Here is a 21,992-nt window from a genome sequence, read left to right as displayed (position 1 = left end):
TGCGAGGGCATACATTTCTCATGGGGTCCAGGACTGCAAGAAAAAGTAGGACGTATTTATACTGGACTGTGAGGGACACAAAGGTAAAAGGACCCAAACATCAAAGGGCCCCCCAGAAGCTCAGTATGCAGACCTTGGATCTAGGACTTGTTCTGTAAACAGGGTTTCTTCTCCTTCTGGGAAAGCTCAATCCCCCTGCTGGGGCTTCAGGTGGTTCCATGCTGGGAGTGAGGGATGGGCCTTCTTGAGACGAAGCCCTGCCTCAGTGGTCGGGGCACATCTCTGACAGCCTGGCCACTGCCTCCCAAGTTGTGCATAATGGTATTTAGAAATCCACTGAAGAAAGGGACAGAAAGGCCGGGCGCAGTGGCTCACGCTTGTAATCCCAGCACTTTGGGAGGCGGAGCGGGGCAGATCACCTGAGGTCAGGAGCTTGAGACCAGCCTGACCAACATGGAGAAACCCCATCTCTACTAAAAATACAAAAATTAGCCAGGCATGGTGGCACATGCCTGTAATCCCAGCTACTCGGGAGGCTGAGGCAGGAGAATTGCTTGAACCCGGGAGGCGGAGGTTGTGGTGAGCTGAGATCATGCCATTGCACTCCAGCCTGGGCAGCAAGAGCAAAAATCTGTCTCAAAAAAAGAAAGGGACAGAAAGGTTGTGTGTGTGGGGTGTGGGGTCAGGCCCAGTATTATCGACTGACATGTGTGTTTCCATATGGCCCCACAGCGGAGAGACGTGAATTCAGGCCTCCTAGCACTTGGGGCAGTGGGCTAAGGGTGGGGCGTGTATGGATGGGGATCCTGAGCTGGCACCTCTGGGACAGTGAGGACAAAGGGGCCAGGAGAGCAGGCAAAACTCCACCAGAAAGGCCATGTGTGGGGCTCAGTGTCCATCTGTGACAGGCAGAGGAAAGATGAAGAGAAATGGTGAAAGGAATCAGAGAAAGAGAAGAAATAAAACTGAGGGCACTGAAACAGAAAGAGCTAACATCCACACAAAGAGAGGCCGGGAAACACCGGCTGAGCTTGAGGAGCGGGTAGTGGGCAGCGGGGGGCAGGCGAGGGACAGCCTCCGGAGGCCGGCAACCAAAACAATTGGCCAGGCTTATGGCTGGAAAGGTGGGCAGGATGGCAGGGAGGAGAAGGGGCAGGATGGCAGGGAGGGGAAGGGGCTGCTCTCTGGGCAGGGGAGAGGCGGCAATTGAACCTGCTTCTTCCAGCTCACAAGCTCACAGCATTTCCCCCGCTCTTCTCTGTGAGCCCAGGGCTGAGATTGACGGGCCTGCAGCTTCTCTGGGTCCTGGGTGGATTTGAATAATTAAGTCATCTGGATTCTTATGATTTACCATTTTCAATGATAAATAGACAGCGCCCAAGCCAGCCAGTTGGCAAAACTCTGGCTGCTGGTTATAATTTGTCAAGCTGCCAGCAGATTCATGTTTTATGCTAATGGAGGGGGACTCATTGACTAGGGGGAGGCAGTGACTGGGTCAACTCTTTCCTCAGGCACCCCAGAGGTCGAGAGGTCGGGGAGAAAGGCCGAGGCTGGTATGGATTTTCTGTAAGGGTCGGTGTAATTTTATAATAATTTAGCAGGTACACACACTCTCACATACACTGAGGGTCGTGTATGGAGAGATATGTTCAGATTTGCAGGCACCTCTATCCCCCTTCACACACACACACACACCGGCAACTGTGCAGGTGTCTGGGCCTGGCACAGGCACACTTATCTGCCCCCCTTCAGCTCGCTCACACATGCACACCCTTGTTATCACCTTGAGGCACGTGATTACACCAAGGCAAACTCACAGACCTGCTCTGCAACCTGGAGAAACATATCACATCACCCCTACCCTTCTCACCTCTGACGAAGCAATATTTTGGAGGGCCCTACCGCCGCCCATCCCAAACCCTTTATTTTGGGACTTTCTTGGTGGCTGATCCCAGCACAGGCCTCTTGCTCCCATTTTTCCAGTGGGGAAAACAAATGGGCCCCAGGGAAGTCCTGCTTGTCAACCAGCTGGGGCTGGGTAGCTGGACCTGGGAAGTCAGGAGCTCTGACACCCAGCACATGGAAAGCTGCAATGAGAATCAGCTGACTCCGAACCACACTTTCTTTTCCATTGTTTTATTTGTATATTAGTCCACAACACACTGAAGTCTCACAGGTGCGAAATGTTTTTTTTTCATATTTGTGGCAAACTGAGGTAGAGGCAATGCTTGGCACAGAGTAGGTACTAGATTAGTGGAATGAACAGCTGAAGCGACTGACTTCTAAATGGAGCAGATTGTTCATTTCACTTCTGTTCCTCCACCTCAACAAACCTTTACATCCTCACTGGTTTGTGAGGGCAGAGAACAGGTGTGGCCTTTGGTGTGATAAGAAATGCTAATTTTATACAAACCGAAGCAATCTGGTCTCAATTTTGACCCCCAGATGCCCTCAAAATGGATCAACGAGCCAGGGAGGCTTGAGGAAGGAGGGAGCATCTGCCCTTCCTCGTGGTCAGAAGAGAATTTGAATTTGCTTTGAGTAGCTTATGGGCAGAGCTGGAAGCTGCAGTTCATGACTGTCAGCAGCTCTGAGGCTGATGGAGGCATGGGGAAGGATTAAGGGCCTGGGAGAAAACATTTTATTTCCCTGTACCCCACCACCCCAACATGGGGGAGAAAAACACAACAGCAAACTGAACAGAGCAGAGGCCACGGCAGCAAGAACCCAGAGACAGAAGCTGCTTCTAACATCAGGCTCCAGGATGCAACTGCGGCTCTCAGCTCTGCGCGCTGAGATTCCAGATCCTGCAAAGCAAGTCAGGTTCCTTCCTTCCCTGCCAGGCTGGAGTAAGGAGGCTGTTCTAGGCAGGCAGTCTGCAGCCACTCACCAAGGTCTGGAATAAGCTACCTTCCTTCTTTGCCGAGCAGATGTGGATGGCGGTGGGCCTGGCTAATCAGGGGTGTTCTGTGGAAAGATAGCCACCAGCCAGAATCGCCAGCCTCTCCATTCCAAGGGATAGATGACCCCTAAATGCATCCAGAATAGGGAAATATGCTTTGCTTATTTAAGAGTTTGAGGCTCCGACCTGGCGTCATTGACCTCACTCTCACTCACCCTGGGAGAGTAACAGCCTTGGGGGCATCAGCAATTCCATTTTCGGGAGCAGGGACAGGCTGACTGTGGCTTGCAGATGGCTGGGAGTGGGGAAGAATTGTCTAGGGGTGAGCCAAGGGGATGTGAAGGTCATAATCATGATTAATACATAAAACTAATTTATTCATCCCACATCTGGTTAGCAAAGCTTACTCCCCATTTCCCGCCTCATCTTTTTTTTTTTTTTCTTTTTTTGAAACAGGGTTTTGCTCTGTCACCCAGGCTGGAGTGCAATGGCATGATCTCAGCTCATTACAACCTACGTCTCCTGGGCTCAAGCCATCCTCCCGCCTCAGCCTCCCGAGTAGCTGGTACTACAGGTGCACACCATCATGCCTGGCTAATTTTTGTATTTTTCATAGAGATGGTTTTGCCATGTTGCCCAGGCTGGTCTTGAACTCCCGGGCTCAAGCATTCCTTCTGCCCTGGCCTCCCAAAGTGCTGGGATTACAGGAGTGAGCCACCGAGCCCATCTGCTCCCTCCCCTTCTTCTAATCCTGCTATTTGCATCCACATAATGAACTCTTGAGGGCAGGGTGCATGTTAACCAGCCTAAAGGGCTTAGAGCAGAGCGATCTGAAGTATAAAGATGGTACAAGATCCCCAACTTGGACTGGATGAAAAGGGAGACAGAGAAATCAGAAAGGTTGGAAGGAAGAGAGAGAGAAAGAGAAATAAAGGAAGGGAGAAGCTAGACAAAAGAGGGGAGGAAAAGCTTAAAGAGCAATGCTAGACAGTGCTGGTCAGAGGCCTCCCTGAGAGCACGGCAAGGTTTACGGTGAACATGCCTTTCTAGCCAGTGGTTTGGGGGTGTCCCAGCCCATCCTCAAGGCATACACTGCCCTTGGAGGAACTGGCTGACCTCAGTGACCTGCCCCATCCCACTTTTGGGAGACAAAGGAATTGGCTGTAAGAAACCTTGTGAATCAACCAGAGCACATGAGCAGGGCATGGGGAGTGCAGGCCCAACAGGCTGAAGATACCCAGAAACCTCAAGTTGATCCTCTCTATAGCTGAATCTAAAGTCACCTTACCAATTAATCTCTTTGTGTGTGAATTCAGTGAAATCTACTGCAGACCTAAGGTCCACTTGCCCTGGTAGGGAATGTCTTCCTTCCCTTTCATGTATGAGTTCCTTTCTCTGGCTCTTCCAGGATTTGCAAACCTCCTCCCAAGCTCTTTGCAGATGAATCCAACCCCTCCTGGCATGGAGAAACTCCTTGACCTGAAAGGTGGTTTTCTGGGGCAGGGGTGGAGATAAGGATAGCAAAGGAGGAAGATTTTTCTTCTCACCAATGGAAGAAAATGAAGATCTCACTCCCAGCCCCCCATCCTCCCACCCCCTACACCCCCACACCCCCCTTCCATCCTCGAAAAGTGAACTAGGTCTTATCTTCATCCCTGTCTCATTTGCACATACTCAGGCAGGCTAACCAAAACTACAGAAAAACCCTCCAGTGCAAAGGGCTCATTTAACAAATGATCACTGGGCACAGTGGCTTAACCTGTAACCCCAGCACTTTGGGAGGCTGAGGTGGGCGGATCACTTGAGGTCAGGAGTTCGAGACCAGCCTGGCCAATATGGCGAAACCCCATCTCTACTTAAAATACAAAAATTGGCTGGGCGTGGTGGTGCATGCCTGTAATCCCAGCTAGTCAGGAGGCTGAGGCAGGAGAATCACTTGAACCGCGAGGTGAAGGTTGCAGTGAGCTGAGATTATGCCACTGCATTCCAGCCTGGGCGACAGAGCGAGACTCCGTCTAAAAAAACAAAAAACAAAACAACAACAAATGATCAAACAGGCCCAAGGTCACAGAACCAGAGTACCTCCAAGCCCAGAACAAAGCTGCCCAGTCTTCAGACAGCCTCTTGCAGCAGGGTGGGAATGGAGGTGCTTGGGGCTGCGGGTGAGAGGATTGAGCCCAGGAGAAGGGGCCGCCAGGGTGGGAATCCACGACCAGTCCCTGCCTCACTGGCCTCTTCTACTTCATGTGCGGCTTTTGGAACCAGATCTGGACCTGCATGTCATACAGCCTCAAGGCCACACATCCAGCTTGGCAGGCTGTGCCGGGGGCAGGTAGGGCTGCAGGAAGAACTCCAGCTCGCTCAGCTTCTTGGAGAAGCCCGTACGCAGGCAGCTGGCCCCTGCCTGTACCTCCCCCGGTTCATAGGGCTGGGTCCTGGAGAGGCAGAGTGGTGGTGGTCAGGGCCTCCGCAGCCCAAGGTGAAGCAGGGAGGGGCCCCAACTGGGCTTTCTGCTCACCCTCCGTCTCCTCTTCCCTCCCTGTGCTCCTCAGGAACCGGGATCCCCTTTCCGTTAACTGTTAACCCTAGCTGAGTTCATGTTTCTCTTTCTCTCTCTACCCCCCTTCCCCTCACTCCCCTTCTTCCTTCTTTATCTCACTGTATCTTCATTTCTCATTTTTTCCTTCCTTCTTTTGCTTCATTTCTTCCCTACCTTCACTTTCTCTTTTTCTTCCATTCCTTCCCCTGTCCTTGCTTCTTTCCCTTGTCCCTGTCTTTCCTCCTTTTCTACCTTTCTGTCTCCCTTCCCTTTCTTTTTTCTCACTTTTACCTCCCTTTCTTTCTCTTCCTTTTTCTTATACTGTCTAGCTCTCTCTTTCATTTGCTTTCTGTTTCTTTCCCTATTTTTCTCTTTTCTCTTCCTTTCTGCCTTTATCTCTAATCTTTTTTCTTCTTTTTTCTATTTTAACAGGCCCCAGACTATCTCTAATCTTAAAAACCCAAACAAACCTAGTCTTGCTTCTTCCTTCTGCCTTTTATCAATATTCCTTTCATATTATCTCTATCCCAGCCACCCTTCCAGAATACCTTTCTGTCTCCAGCATTAGGACTTTTTCATATCTTTTCCTCTCTCCCAGTCTTTTCTCTTTGTTGTTCTGAATTTTTCCAGTCCTTTATGCTGTTTCCCTAGGCCGCCCTCTTATCTTCCTTTGTTTCTAAATTCCCTCTCATTCGCAGTAGGCACAAGGCATAAAACTGGCCCCTCCCCAGTCGAGGTTTTTGTCCTGTGTCAGCCCAGCCATCCTTCATGCATTTCTTTCTCAACTCCTCTCAACTTGAGACTCAGTCTCAACAAGGGCCCAGGAATAGAGCTGTTTAGCCCAACTTGAGAAGTCAGGGTTGGGTCCACAGCTCCCCATGACAGGCTTAGGGAAGCCTTGCCAAACTGCTGTCACTCCATCAATCCTAAGAAGAAAAGGGAAGAGGAGCAAGGAAAGAGAAAAAGAGAGAGAGTCCCATAGATCTGTGGGATTGGGTTGGGGGTTGGGGCGGGGGGTAGTATTGGAGAGGCAGGAGCAAAAAGGACCACATTCATCAAAGGGGGAGTGGGGTAGGCCGAGGACCAGACACCTTCTCTCAGAGCACACAAAGCCCCAGCAGCCTGCAAGAAGACGCCCAAGCCAAGCGCGTGCCCCCTCCCGCCTTTGCTTTGGGACTGGGGATGGATGAGGCCTTCCATCCAAATCCTCTGGACTGCAGAGGTGTGAAGGGCCCCGGTATATAAGGAAAGAAAAGGGTTTACATTCATTTTGAATATCAGTGGGTTTTGTGTCTGTCCCTGGACACGTCCCTCTCAAAGGCCCCTTTCTTAGGGGACCAAGCCAAACTCCCTGTAGGCAGTGCCAGTGGAAGCCCTCCTAAACCTCTCAGCTAGGCCAGTCCAACTCTGTCCGGGGCTTGCCAATGAGCAGATGCCCAGCAGGTGCCAGGGCAGATTTTTTTCTGCCTTAAGCAGAAAAACTTAAGGAATAGCGAAAACAAAGGCCTGGGCAGATTTGCCGCTTCTGACCCAGCAGGGCCAAGTGGCCTCTGGAGGTGTCTACCCAGGAAGGGCCAGAGCACCACGTGTTCCACGTGGGAATTTTCTCTCCTGGGATCCACATCCCTTCCTGGCCTTTTCCAAGGAGTCCGAAAGTGGCCTCTGCCACCTGCCTGGCTCCTCCAGCCGGGGGCTCCCCAGGAGGGGCCCAACTTAAAAATTAAAGGCACAACATAGACCCTTGCCGCCTGGCCAGACCTCTCCGCCCGGGAACACCCGGGGCTCCAGGGTATCCCTCAAACACCTGCAGCGGCCTCTGCCCTAGTCCACTTCCCCAGGCCACCCGGCAGCTTCTACACCCGCCTGGGCCTGCCCTTCCCCCTTGTCCTGGGCCCCAAGTTCAGCTGTGCCCTCTGAACCCACTCTCTGCCTTAAACTGCCCTTGGAAGAGCCTCCCCATACGTTCCTCCTGGGGCATCTCTTGGGTGGGGGAGGAAATCTCAGCCCTGGGAGGGGAGTAGGGGCCTTTTCCTTGCCCTGCTTTGGGAACTGGAAGAGCGGGAGGTTGTGCTGGAGGCGGGAGGGGGCACGCGCTTGGCTCCATCTTAGGGAGATGGGTCTCTAATTCAAACTGGCTTCAGAAAAAAAAAAAAAAGAGAAGATTTTGGGGAGTTGTTCCTTCTCTCGGATCACTCCTAACTTAGAATCAACGTAAGGTCCCAGGACAGCAGAGACCTGGGCAGTCCTGGACTAAGGCGCTGGGCGGATCCCCCGCCCTGTCCCGGCAGAGTCGGAAACTCCGGCTGGCGCTTCCTTCCCTTTCCGCGGGGCGTGTCTGGGGATCTCCAAGCGTCTCTAAGGGCCTGCTGGGGTGAGCGGGTTTGGGACGCGGCTGGGTTTTTCTAGGCTGGTAATGGATGCCGGCTGGGGAACAAGCACGCACATCCTTCAGTATGGGAAGCGGAGCACCCTCTCTCCCACTTTAGCCCTGGAAACCCCAACTCCGCTCCCTTCTCCATCTTCCCTCAAAAAACTTTTCCGAAGTTCCCCCAAGTTGCATTTGAGGAAAGAAGTCGTCTCCCTCAGACTCTGGGTTTCTCGGCCCCTAACCCTCCCCTCAATCCCCAGTTTCGGAAGCAACCCTCCCCCTCCTCTGCCAGCTACCACCTTAGTCCCTAAGCTCGGGGAGGAAAGCTGGTCTGATCCCATGCATCTGACAGAAGCCCAACCCCAGCCCGAATTTCTCCGGGGGGAAGGCAGATTAGTGTCAGCCTGCGGGGGAAACAGGGGTAAGGGGAGGGAGAGACCGGGACGGGGAGAGACAGATTGTTCTCGGGCCGAATCGCACCAGTCCCGGACCCAGCTTACCTACTGCAGACCGGCTCCTCTAGATTTCCATCCTCTCAAAAGTTTGTCCTTCTCTCAAACGATTCCAGGAGGAGAGCAAACTCGGCCCTTGGGGAGGGCAGGCGGGCCGGGTACCCTTGAAGGCGCAGGCGCCTGATCCAGAGCAGGCCCCGGGGAAGCGGGACTCGGGGGCACGGTCGCCAAAGTGGGGACCCGAGCAGTGATCTGGAGGGAGAGCGTTCAGGCGCCCGGGCTGGGGGCTACACTGCTGGCGCGGGACGGCCCGGGACAGAGTGGGCGCTATAGCAGGAGTGGCGAGCAGGGCCGGGCGGGCCCCGGGAACTGGAGGGAGAGGTCCCTGGGTCCCTGGCGACGTCTCTCGCTTCCTCCAGTTTCCGCCCTGCCGGTGTGCCCCAGCCCACAACATTCCCTCGACCTCTTCTGGGGCGGCGCTCAGGGCCCCCACATGGCGAAAAGGGAGGGTGAAGTGATGAGGAGCCCCTCCCGCCTTAGCCCCTCCTCAGCCCCCACGCCACAGCCCCCCCTTTCTCCCCAGAGCCGAGGGACAGACAGAGAATTGCGACTAGAAATTCGATCGATTGGTACGAGGGACCACGTGGCCGGGGGCTGGCCAATGACCAGGCTGCCCGGGATGAGCTAATAATGGAAGCAATTTGTAACTTTCAGTAGCTCTCTAGGCCTGAGTACCGGAGGGAGGGAGGCGGGCAGAGGAGGGGAGATGGGCACCCCCAGTCTTTCCATCCTCCTCATTCTTCTAGGGGCACCCGAATACCCCATTCCTTATTTCCCCTATCACGCAGGCACTGGCAGGGTTCTTTGCCCACTCCTGTTGGCCGCTGCGGCTCCAAAACGAGGTAAGCTTGTCCTCTACCCCTCAGACTCTTCACTACCCCCATCCCGTTTACTGGCACCTGCAAACCGCAGCCTCCCTTCCTATCCTATTAGTCAACTTAAATCGGATTTTATTTTGCCTCTTAGTTGAAAGAAAAATAGTTTTGTATTCTTTTGTGTAACCTATCTCGGATTTGGAGAAAATTTTAATTCAAATTAATACACTTTTATTGGGGGGGGGGTGAGTAGTACTTTCCTCTTTTTCAATAAATTTGTATACTTGCTCCTTTATGGAGAGTTTACTTTTCTCTGGGGATGAGTTATACCTTATGTTTTCACATGTGTTATTTCTTTAATGATAAGTTCAACTCTTTTCTCCATTCCATCTTCCAATTTTACTATTTATAAATATCACCTAATAGATTTAGAGTTTATTCATTTTTCTCCTCCCTCACTAGTTTTTCAACTGTTACAGAATCACCACAATTTATTTTTCTCTGTGTGTGGATGAGGTTTTGTGTTGATTCCTTTTTGTTTTGTAAATGAATTTATTGTTTGGGAAACTCTGGGTGTGTGTGTGTGTGTGTGTGTGTAAAAAAGTCTTTTGATTAATTCCAACCTCTCCTCTTCTGAAGAACAATTTGCTTGAAATGTTTTGTGTATTTTCCTCCTTTTTATTATGTTTAAATTTGAGGTATTTTCCCTTCTTTAAAACCTGACCTCTTTTTAAAAATTAATATTTTGCATGTTAAACCATTTTTAAGGTTTTTATGTTATAAACTTCAATGGTTAGTAGATTTACTTGCCTTTCCCTGACCTCCTTCATACGCCTGCCTCCTCCATCACAGAACTTCCATCCCCAGCTTCCACAATTCTCAGCTTCCAACGGCCTCATCCTCCCCTCTCCTCCCAGCCAAGGAGGGATGCATGGGAAGTAGACAGTGTCCTTCTTGGGTCAGAGCCTGTGCTCTGATTCTAGCTCAGGATACCTCCAGTCTGACCTCCAAGCCAGCAAAACGAGTGAGAGCAGAATTTCTGTTCAACTTTTTCATTTGGGACTAAGTTCTTTCCACTCGGCTGTGTTCTGGAGAACTCTCTGATACATGAAATCGAATTTTAACTTCTCATTTTTTCCCTATATTCTAAGAAAAGTGCAAGCAGATTGTTTTTCTTCCTTAAATGTAAGCTGTTAGCTTAGGGGTCAGCCCTTTGGGTCTTTTACCTCCTAGGGGAGACTTCTCAGAGAGACCACACAGTGTTGATTCTTCCTTTTAGTTTTGGTTAAGGTAGAAGGGCCAGGGATTGGGGAAGCCAATACTGATCTCTGGCTCTAGCTCTGAACAAAGAAGGGTAGAGAGCTGACCTGGAGACTTGTCCCTTTCGTTAGTAAGGTTTGGCTTAGGAGAGAGTTTGGAGTAAATCCCAACTCTGAGGAAATTCTTCTTTTTAGCCTTACCATGAAAATAAACTATTAAAATGGCGTGACATGGTTTCAAACGATTCAGATTTCTTGAAGTAACAAAAATAAAATTACAAGAGTATTGTGTTTCCCAAAGATCCACCTCCAGTGACTGTCCTTTTCTCTCAGGGAAACAGAACCCAACTGGGCGGAAGTAAAACTGCCGCCCCTCCCCTCTCAGTTCCCCAGTCACATTGACATTCTGGGCACATTTGGCCCAACCCCCGTCCCTGCTTCTCCCAAGTATGAATCTAAATTACTATTAATAAGGGGCCGCTCCAAGTTAATTGGCATTAAAAGAATTCATTTCAATTTGTTAATATTAAATGAATGCTCTGCACTTTAGCTTCCTTCTTCGCCCTGGATTCCCAGATGAGTGATGGGAAGAGGGGGCAGGGAAGTAGAATGAGGATTTTATTTCTGGCTCTCCAGCTTAGCAACTGTGGTGCCTTCCCTAGGGGTGTGCGATCAGGCTCAGTGGGGGCCTGATTGGGGAAAGTCTGATGGTCTTTTTTGGTGAAATTCATCTGTTTCAGCAGGAGTCGTGGGGGAGGGTGGGGGGGAGCAGAGGGAGAGGGACAGAATGGTTTGGGGGACTTTGTGGGGAGCGGAGGGACTAGGGAGAAAGTGGGAAGGGAAAGGAACGGAGGTCAACAGGAGGTTTGGAGAACAAGGGTTGTAGGCTGTGGGGGTAAAGTAGATTTGTGAAGAACTGGTGCTAGGAACTAAACAACCCACCTAGAAGGGGAGGGGCTTCGGGCAGGGGTGGGGAGGTGGGATTTGAGGCAAAACAGCTAGGAGTTCTGAAACTATTAATATCTAGCTGTGTGACTCGGGGCAAATTGCTTAACTTTTCTCTCTGCCTTAGTTTCTTGACCTGTAAAACAGGGATAATAATAATAGAACTTATCTCAGGGGGTTATTCTGAATTAGAAGAAATACATGTCATGTGTTTTCCACAGTGCTTGGCACATAGAAACTGCCAGTAAATGTTAGCTCATTTTACGGCAGAGTGGTTAACAGGATGGATTCTGGAGCTAGATGGCCTGGTTTTGAATCTTGGTCATGCCTTATGTGAGTTGTATGACCTAGGCAAGTTACTTAACCCTTTGTGCTTTAGTTTCCTTGTCTGTAAAATGGGGTTAATAGTACCTAGCTCAAAGGCTGCTGTCAGGATTAAATGAGTTATATGTACGAAGAGCCTGGAACAATGCCTTCCCATAGGAAACACTATGTAAGCATTAGTTGTCATTGGTATTGTTGCCCTTCTGATCTAGAAAGGTCACAAATAGATGCACAGGTGAGTCACTACTTAAAGGCTAAGATTGGAATCAGTTGAACTCTTTCACTCCTATTCCTGAAGCTAGTCCTACAACTGGGGCTGCATATGAGGGCTTGGGGAGAGATCCTATAACCCTGGAAGCTGGGATATCCAAATTCTTCCTCTGCTCTAGCTCTTGGGTTGGTGGTCCCTCCAAGACCCATAGACTCGAAGTCACTTCTTTTTCCCTGGGTGGGGTTGGGGTAGGGCTGGTAATGGTAGAATTACTTTCTTGGTGTAATAACTCCTATTGGTAGAGAGTTAGTCCTGAGAATGTGAGTTGGGGGAGGTTGGGTAGAGCAAAGGAGACTAAATATCCTCTGTGTACCAGCCCACACACACTTGACCTCACCAGAGGTTTGGGAAAACAGAGATTTGAAGAGAGGAAGTGATCTGACAAAGTCCTAAAGCTAGAACTTGGCAGAGTTGGCATCTGAACTCTGATCTGCCTGATGACAAACTTAAAGCCCTTCCATTGCTGCATGCTTTTTGAAGGGAGGGATGGGACACATGTAAACTTGGGCCAGGACCATGGGGTAGATGGAAGATGGGCGAAGAAGAGTGTTGGAATGGGAAGTGGCCGAGCAGGAATTTTTCAGCCATGGGAGACTTCCTGAGAAAAGAGATTCCAGACCAGGGTTCAGATGGTAGGGGAATGAGAATAGGAAGTAAAGAAGAGGGAGGGAGCCATGCATTGGCAAGGAAGGAGAAAAAAAAGGGTTTATGCAAAGGTTGGGTCAGAGTAATGGATATGAATTCAATTTGCCTTAGGTTTGCCTTGCTGGTACCGTTTATTGAGGGCATACTATGTACTAGGTACATACGTGATCACATTTGATGCTCACAACAGCCCTGACAAGTGGGTTTCTTATCCCTCTTTCCAAAAGAGTTCATTGAAGTTCTGAGAGCTTAATCCCTGCTTTAGGTTACACAGCAGTAGCTGGGTTTCCTGGCACCAGAACCCATGCCTAGGCTGCCCTGAGCATGTCTTCTGTGTCCCAGTCTCAACTTCCATGACTGGTTCAGGTCCTCCTGTTTCCCCGCATTTGTAGTCTCTCTTGGTGACTGGGAACAAAAGGTTAGAGCATGAGCTGAAACTGAGAGAGGGAGTGGCTGGCAGGCAGGCAGTGGGGACAGAAACTTTTCTCACATCCATCCATGTGAAGAAGATGGACAGAAGGGTGGTCTTTCTGGAGGGGGGCTTCCAAGCCACTTTCCCGAGACTGCTGATCTTGGTATGGACGGCAGGGACCTGATTGGATAGGGGATGGGTGGTCACATTGTTTTCTGGGCTGTAGACTTTATTTCCCTTCCTTTGGGAAGAAAAGAGGAAGAGGACAGCTCAGATGTGGGTATGAGCCCTGGATTAAGACTGCCCATGTCCACTAAAATCTCTTCTTTCCTTGCTGCACGAGGGTAGAGAGACACCCAGCTGGACCCCACATTTCCCAGCTGCTCTTGTTGCCAGGTGTAGACATAGCGGAATGTGAGGCAAGCATGTCCTCAAAGCCTGACGACATTGGGTAAATTCTCCTTTGTATTCTCTCTTTCATGAGCTGGGCAGATGTGCCTGAGACAGGTTTGACCAGGCAACTGAAAAGACATCCCTAAGTGAAGACACAGCAAAGGTATGAAAGGAACACACGTCCCCGACTGACCAGGTGGAACTGTCCAGCTGCCTGCTGTCTGGAACGACTTCCTCCCAGACTAAGTGAGAAATAAACTTCTGTTTTCTATATGCTACTGTGTTTTGGGGCCTTTATGTTATAGCAGTTTTGCTGTCATCCTTTCTAATTCACCTTCTCACACCAGACATTTCAAATTAAAAAGATTATATCAGGTCAGGTGCAATGGCTCGCGCCTGTAATCCCAGCACTGTGGGGGTGCTGAGGCAAGCGGATCACTTGAGGCCAGGAGTTCGAGACCAGTCTGGCTAACATGGTAAAACCCCATCTCTACTAAAAAATACAAAAATTAGCTGGACACGGTGGCCCACTCCTGTAATCCCAGCTACTTGGGAGACCGAGACAGGAGAATTACTTGAACCCAGGAGGCGGAGGTTGCAGTGAGCCAAGATCATGCCACTGTACACCAGTCTGGGCTACAAAATGAGATTCTGTCTCAAAAAAAAGAAAAGAAGAAAGAAAGAAAGAAAAGAAAAGGATTACATCAGATCACGGAATAACTGTAATAATATTGATTGAGCCAGATAGTATGCGAAGGATTCTATGCACATTATTTAATGTAATCTATGTGACAATCCTCTGAGATATGTGTTACTATTATTCCAATTTACACACAAGGAAACTGGGGTTTAAGGAAGGTAAGTTATATGCTGAGGGACATGCAGGAGGGGCTGAAGCTGGATTTAAAGTGCACTGGGTGTGCAGAGCTGAGCCTCTTCACCATGGGGGCAAATCCCTCCTGAGGACAGGGCTGGAAAAGCCATGGAGATCATCTTGTGCTTGGACAAGCCTCTCGCCAGTCACCACAGGGTCCCGAGACTCCCATTCCTACCTTCAAGAAGCTCAGCAGGCTACTCGTGTTTATGTTGGGTCACTACATACGGTTTTATTTGAAGGAAGGACCCCAGAGTCAAAATCGATTTGAAAACCCCTGATTAAATTCAGTCCCCTCCCTCTTTTTACAGGTGAGGCCCAGAGAGAAGATATGACTTGCTTAAGGTCACACACTTGGTTTCTCTGTCAATCTTTCTAAATCCAGGACGAGTTCTCTTCCCACTGTATCAGGCTGCCTCAACAAACAGGGAGGTACAAAAATAACCAAATCTGGGAAGGAGGGCAGTGGTCTGTGTCTCCTCTAATAATTCCATGGGACAGCCAAGCCCATTTCCTTGATTTCCCTTGTGCCCCTCCTGTCGGATATCTGCCTTGGGACCCATCTCTTTTGGGCTTGAAGAGAGAATGGGCTGCACCAGTTCTCTACCGTCCTCATCACCCAGATGGTCAAACATGCAAACGGAAAGGAGAGCTGCGGCCAGAGCCAAGGCAGGCAAAGAGGCTCCTCAACCCCCTCCAGGCTTCCCACATTTTTATTTTTGGAATTTCAGGCTCCCTCCTGCCCTAGACCTTTCCTAGTAGCCCACCAGGGAGAAGAAGAGGGAAAACTGCCATAAATTTCTCCTATTTATATAAGAAGACAGAGTTTCTTGTGCCAGAAAAAACACAGAAAGGGATCTGTCAGGGGAGAAGGGACCCAGCCCTATACCTTCTGGGGTCAATTTATCTTTCTGAGTCGTGGCTTGGGGGTCACCCTAACATTGCCTGTATGAAATGTAGGCTTTGACTTGAGGGCAGCCAGGACAGACAGCCCGTGAGCTTTGTTTCTGATCACAGTTTTCCTGCTTCATCTCAACCTCCCCCTACCCCTTACGGTATCTTTTTAAAAAACAACTTTCTTGAGGTATAATTCATGTATCATACAATTCACCATTTGAAATGTACAATTCAATGGTTTTAGTATATTCACAGGTATGTCAAACCATCACCATAGTTAATTTTAGAACATTTTCATCACCTCAGAAAGAAATCTTGCAACCTTTAGCTATCACCTCCCTATCCACCCATATTCCTTCTTGCCCTTAACAACACTAATGTACTTTCTGTCTCTGTAGATTTCCCTATTCTGGACTTCCATATAAATGGCATCACATAATAAGAGGCCTTCTGTGACTAGCGTCTTTGATTGAGCATAGTGTTTTCAAGGTTCATCCACGTTGTAACATTTATCAGTACTTCATTCCTTTTCATGGCTGAGAAATACTCCATTGTATGGATATACCACATTTTGTTTATCCATTCATCTATTGATGAACACTTGGGTTGTTTCCACCTTTTGGATATTATGATTCTCCCTTTCCTCTTACTCTCTAGACATCTTGGATAGTATCCAGTGAGGCCTGTGGGCAAGAATAGGTGTTTCTTATATTTGGGAACACCTAATATCCATGAAAGCAGGGTCTTGGCACATGTCTTCTTTAATATTAAGTACATGTACTAGCTGGAATTTTCCTTCTTCTATTGTTACTGAGGTGGGGCTGCTCCCTTCTTCATCAATTCTCACTTTTTATTATGATTGCTGTGTTGGACACTTGCTGACTCTTCAGACTAGGGGATTCAGACCCTTCTCTTGGGGCTTCAGAGACATGGAGTGGTTGAATTAATGTCTTCCCATCAGGGAACAGTTCCCTGAGTCTGGTCTCAAGTGATTCTCTGGTGCCTCACAGTGGAAGGAAGGTCTGTGAAGACTCCAGAGTCAAGGGAAAGTTATGTTCTTGAAGGTATGACTGAGCCCAGAATCCAGGCCTCCAGTTTCCATCTCCTTGCCTAACCCATTTCAGTCTGCAGACATGCTTTGAGCTCAATCCAGTCACTCACCTAGCAACAGACATTGCCTCTGCCCTCACGGACTGTGCAGTTCTAGTGGTGAGAGTAAGGTGAATACAAGTGAACAAAATGATGGCAAGTTGTTCAAGCCTGTAAACACTGTTCAATGAATGAATGAACCAACAAGTACTTACTATGTGCTCTGGAAAGAAAATGTGAAAAAAGTCAAAGTTGTAAATCACTTTCTGCTACCACTACCTTTCCTATCTGGAAGTCAGCATTACTTCTCCATCCCTTGGGGGAGAGAGTGGGCAGATATTACCAAATGTTAGCTAATAAGAGCTACCATTTATTGGACCAGACATACACCAAGGGGTTTTTATAGCTCATTGATTTTCACCCTTTGAATTAGGCATCAATATTTCCATTTTGAAGGTGAGAAAAACCGAGACTCAGGGTTTGAGTAGCTATCTGAAATCACATCCATAGCAGTAAGTGGCAGAACATTTGCTCTGGACACTGGGATAAGTCTGTGTGTGTGTGTGTGTGTGTTTTGTTTGTTTGTTTGTTTTTGGGACGAAGTTCTGCTCTTGTTGCCCAGGCTGGAGTGCAATGGCATGATCTCAGCTCACTGCAACCTTCGCCTCCCAGGTTCATGTGATTCTCCTGCCTCAGCCTCCTGAGTAGCTGGAATTACAGGCGCCTGTCAGCACGCCCAGGTAATTTTTGTATTTTTAGTAGAGACGGGGTTTCGCCATGTTGGCCAGGCTGGTCCCAAACTCTTGACCTTGTGACCCACCCGCTCCGGCCTCCCAAAGTACTGGGACCACAGGCGTGAGCCACCGTGCCTGGCCATGTATGTGTTTTTATTCCTAGCACTTCATATCAAATGCCAACATCTCTTCCTGTGGCCCTACCACAGAGGAAGCTCATCAGTTTCCCCTCCTGCCCAAAGGCAAAGCAGCCACAGTGGAGGTGCCAGGATCCTCCCTCACAGCCTGCTGTCTAGTGGTTATTCCTGCTTCAAGGCTAAGGAAGGGAAGGACCCGTTTTGTTTTCAAAGGCTTTTTCCTTCCAGCCCTTGCTGTGCGGCCCGTTGTGTGTGGGAGAGACCATGAGAGGCCTGGATATTGTCAACAAAAGACTTGAACAAGCCGAAGAGCTGATGATGTTGACAAGAAGGGGACCTTAATAAGGCAGATAATCAAAGTTGATGACTGACAGCCCCTTTGGCATCCCTTCACCCTCTGCTAAATCAGGTCTCTTACATGATCTTGATGACAAATAATAAAAATTATAAACACATGACAATTTTCACATGCATTTGTTCGCTTCTTACAGCAAATATGAGAGGTATCCAAGGCTGAGGTTATTACAGAAAAAAAGTTTTTGGGACTAGAACCTTAATTTTATGTAACAAAATTTATGTAGAGCTTACCGTGGATCGTGTACTCTCCTAAATAGTTCAAAACTTTCATTTTTAGAGAGATGGGAGTCTTGCAGCCAGGTGAGGTGGCTCACACCTGTAATCCCAGCACTTTGGGAGGCCAAGGCAGACAGATCACCTGAGGTCAGGAGTTCAAGACCAGCCTGACCAAGATGGTGAAACCCCATCTCTACTAAAAATACAAAATACAAAAATTAGCCAGGTGTGGTGGTGTATCCCTGGAATCCGGAGGCTGAGGCAAGAGAATCACTTGAACCCAGGAGGCGGAGGTTGCAGTGAGCTGAGATCATGCCATTGCACTCCAGCCTGGGCAACAAGAGTGAAACTCTGTTTCAAAAAAAAAGGGGGGGGGGGGGGCGGTCTTGCTATGTTACCCAGGCTGGTCTTGAACTTTTGGGTTCAAGCAATCCTTCCACCTCAGCCTTCTGAGTAGCTAGGACTATGGACCCATGCCACCAGGCCTGGCTGTATCTCATAACTATTAACTCATCTACTCTTTTTTACCACCATACGAAGTAGGCGTTACTGTTATTCACATTTTTTTTAAGATGAGGAAACTGAGGCATGGTAATCAAGTATCTTGCCCAAGGTTGTACAGCCAGCAGGTGGTAGAACAGGGATCTTGAACCCAGCCCCAGCGTCTCTGTCTAACCGCTTCGCCAGGTGGGCTTCGCATGGGGACTACACTTGAAACTCTAGTTTGTTAGTCTGGTGCCCCACTTCTGCCTGCCTCCCTCAGTCTTTATGGCCCATTGGAAAAAGCAAGCCAGAGCTGTGGCTCCCAGGGTGACGATCCTTCAGCTGCTTCCTTGGCACTGTCATTCTCTCCTCCCATCTCCTGCCAAGGGCTACAGCCGGGAATACCACAGACGGTTTGCCATGGATCAAGATTTCTCCCAAGAAAGAGCTCACAGGAAGGCTGCTGTGAGAAAGGAAGTCACTTGCTACTCCCCTCATTCCTCCATCAGGAGGAGCCAGATGAGGTCACTGCACATTTGAGTGGGTGCCATCAAAGCACAGCCTCTGGCCAGCCTGGAGACAAACGTGGGGTGTGTGGCCCATGACTGAGGGGCTGAAGGGAAACCTGAGGTGGTAGATGATTGAACTGATTGAAATAAAACTTCTGTAGGAGTGCTGCGTGTCATTCATTCAACGATGCTCCCTGACCAGGGCCCAGGGCTGTGCGTATGAGCTGCAAATGGGTTTGTTCATTCGTTTACATATCTATTTGCTTATTTATTCAATAAATTCTGATTATGCCCCTAAGAGGCACTATGCTAGATGTCGAGGATGAACAAGACAAAATCCCTGCCCTACAGGGGCTCCCGATCTAGAGAGGGGAGGAGGAAGGAAGATCCACAGTGATTTGTATCATATGCTGAGGCAAGAGAGTCATTTGCTATCGCCGTTTGACATCCTCACCCCAGTGCAGTCCTTCTCTTTGTCTCTCCATGCTGGGAGCGAGCAGCCCCTGCCCAGCTGCTCTTCAGACACAACCCTCTTCCCTCAAGCTGCCCTCTGCCTGGATCCCACCTTCCTTGTGAGCTGGAGTATTTGTGTTGAAGAAGGAGTCTTGACTCTCCTTCCCTGTCAGTCACTGTTTGGCTGCAGGCGGTGACAGAAGTGGCAATAAAGCAGCAGAGAGAAGGCTTTGGTATCGGAGCAGGGACTCGTGGGTGGGATGGGATAGGGATGGTTTTCTGCTTGCCCCACTGTGTTCTCTGTGCTGCTCTGCCCGGGGAGGCTGACCTCTGCAGACTGTGTCACCTGGGCCCCCTGATCTCTCTACCAGGAGAGGTCCTGGCTGGGAAGAGGGACAGCGGATTTAGGGTATTTGTTGCCCCCATTCCCTGCCAGCCTCCCTTTTTGCCTGTCTGAAGCTCTGGTGGTGGTTGTGGTTCCTCCATGGTCACAGCTTTGCTGAGTGGCCTCTCTCCTGTGTCCCGTGACCCCAGTTGGCATCGGGCTTTGGTAGAGCTATTTCTATCCTGGTGCCACACTAGCCCTTGTTAGTTTTCTTCATCCAGTCTGTGCCTTTAGAAATTGTCACATCACTAAACCCTTCAGTGAAACTCTTTCGAATGTGTCATTTATTTTCTCTTGCCGCCCTGACTGGCTTACCTGGGTGCAGAGGAGGTGGGGACAGAGCAGGTCAGGGTTCCAGTTCAGCTTTATTATCCCTCTTTTTCAGGGTTTCCCAGAGCAAGAGAGAGAATTTGGACAAATGAATGAGGGACAACGCTCTCCTGAGGGTTTTCATCAAGGGGCGAGGATCACTGCCGCTAGCTCCTTTGAAAGCAGAATTAAGAGCCTGTGCAGGAAGGCACAGCAGGAAGGCTCATGGTTAGACCACAGGGAAGGAAGCAGCCACCGCTGGAGACCTACCCTGTGCTGGTCACTGACAAGCTGTCTCATTAAACCTTCCTGGACCCTCAACCCCTCCTAGTATCTAATCCTCATTTTACAAATGAGAAGTCTGTGGCCCAGAGAGGTAAAGATCTGGGGAGCAGGATGGGAGCTTCACTCTGTCTCAGTTTCTCGGGCAAAGAGAAGCCTCTGGCAGAGAGAAACCTTGTGATCAAGGGATTGGGAGGGTGACAGATAAATCTTGGCTTAAGTGTCAGCATAGCACTGGGAATCTGGAGTTAGACAGCACTGGCTTGACTCCTTGGATCTGCCTCTTTAGTAGTTGTGTGATACTGGGCGTGCCTCTGTTTCCCCATCTATAAAAATGGGACTAATGATAATAGCACCTGCCTTATAGGTTGTGGAGAAGGTTGAATTTGTAGTTATGAGGTGCCCAGGAACAGTGCTGGCACACAGTGAGCGCCATACACAAGTGTTAAAGAATGGAGCCTCCTACTCTCTCCTTATTTTCCACCCCCTGCCCTCTTCTTATTGCCCACCTCCCCTGCCTTCTCCTCACCATCCTGAAAAAGGGTGAACAGCCACACAGGAGCCCCTGAACAGGCATGTTGGTCCCAGGCCCTTTGTGAGCATGCTTTGCCCTGCCCAGCCCCCTGTCATCACCATTCTGGACGGAGCAGGCAGGACAGAGACGCTTAGTTGGGCTATCCACTCCAGGTCCAATGCCAGTGGGATCAGCTTCAATGGGATGCGTGCAGACTGGCCTCTTCTCCCCAGCCCCCTCAACTTCCCAGAGCTGCAGGGGGCCCGGGAGTTCTTGGTAACAGCACATTAAACCTCTGTTTGTGGGAACTTTAATTTAAACACAAATTAGAGACGGCAAATGACTCTGGCAGCCAGATAAGCCATCCCGGGAGAACAAGGAGAAAGCCAAGAGAATCAGCCCAGATAAGGCCTGAATTTAAACTGCTGGTGATACCCAGAAGCCTGGGACAGATGAAATGTAGGGGTCCTGAATGAAGAACCCCAGAAGCGCCACACCCCAGTTGCCCTTGCTCTGGGCTCTATGCCACCTCTTTCTACTGTGTTCTCTCTACTTCTATCTTTTTGCAAAATTCTAACCTGATTCTTTGGCTCCGTCCCTCCCCACTCCCACCCCACTGTTTTAGAGAATGCACTTTCTTTACTTTGCTTCTCATCTTCTTCTGTGACCTACTATTCTGAGAAAGTTCTACTTGTTATCTAACCTCCATCTATGCTACTACGTTTAGAGTCTAATACGTCCTGCTTAGTGGTAGCTCTGGGTGTTTCTGTTCAGGTGGCAAACGTGGTGTAGTAAAAACAACCTGAAAAAGACCTGGGTGAACTTCTCTGCATCTCAGTTTCCTCATCTGTATGATGAGTGTGTGAGGTAAGAATCTCTAAGGACTTGTAAGCTTTGACTTCTCACAGAAAATCTGGGGACAAGTACCTCCCAGGAAATCTCTTTTGTTCTGGAACCCATGAATTTTCCTCTGTTCTACTGTTTGGGAGTGAGGGTGGGGAGAGCAGTCAAGCCTGTCGATTCCTTTCTGGGGAGGGGTCTACAGGCTTTGCTTCCACCCCTCCACCCACAACCCAGGCGCAGGCCAGGCCCAGGCCCAGGCCCAGGCCCAGGAGAGAGGCTGCCTTTCCAGTTCTGCTAAGGCCTGCTGAGCCCAGCTCTGTGGGGCTGTGGCTGCTAAGATGTTGTCTCTGTCCTCTGGGGTAGGAGCAACATATGTTCCCTCTGTCACAGCACCTGTGTGGGTGGCAGAGGGATGGCACCCCCCCAAGAGGGCAGAGTTCCATCTCTCCAGCTGACCTTGAAGAATCTTTTTATCCTGCTTTTCTGGGAGGCTTAAAGCGAAGGCGGAGGGAGATATCACCACAT

This window comes from Piliocolobus tephrosceles, chromosome 10 (assembly GCF_002776525.5).
Source record: "Piliocolobus tephrosceles isolate RC106 chromosome 10, ASM277652v3, whole genome shotgun sequence".
NCBI classification, from domain to species: domain Eukaryota; kingdom Metazoa; phylum Chordata; class Mammalia; order Primates; family Cercopithecidae; genus Piliocolobus; species Piliocolobus tephrosceles.
Note: the sequence above shows the minus strand (reverse complement) of the source record.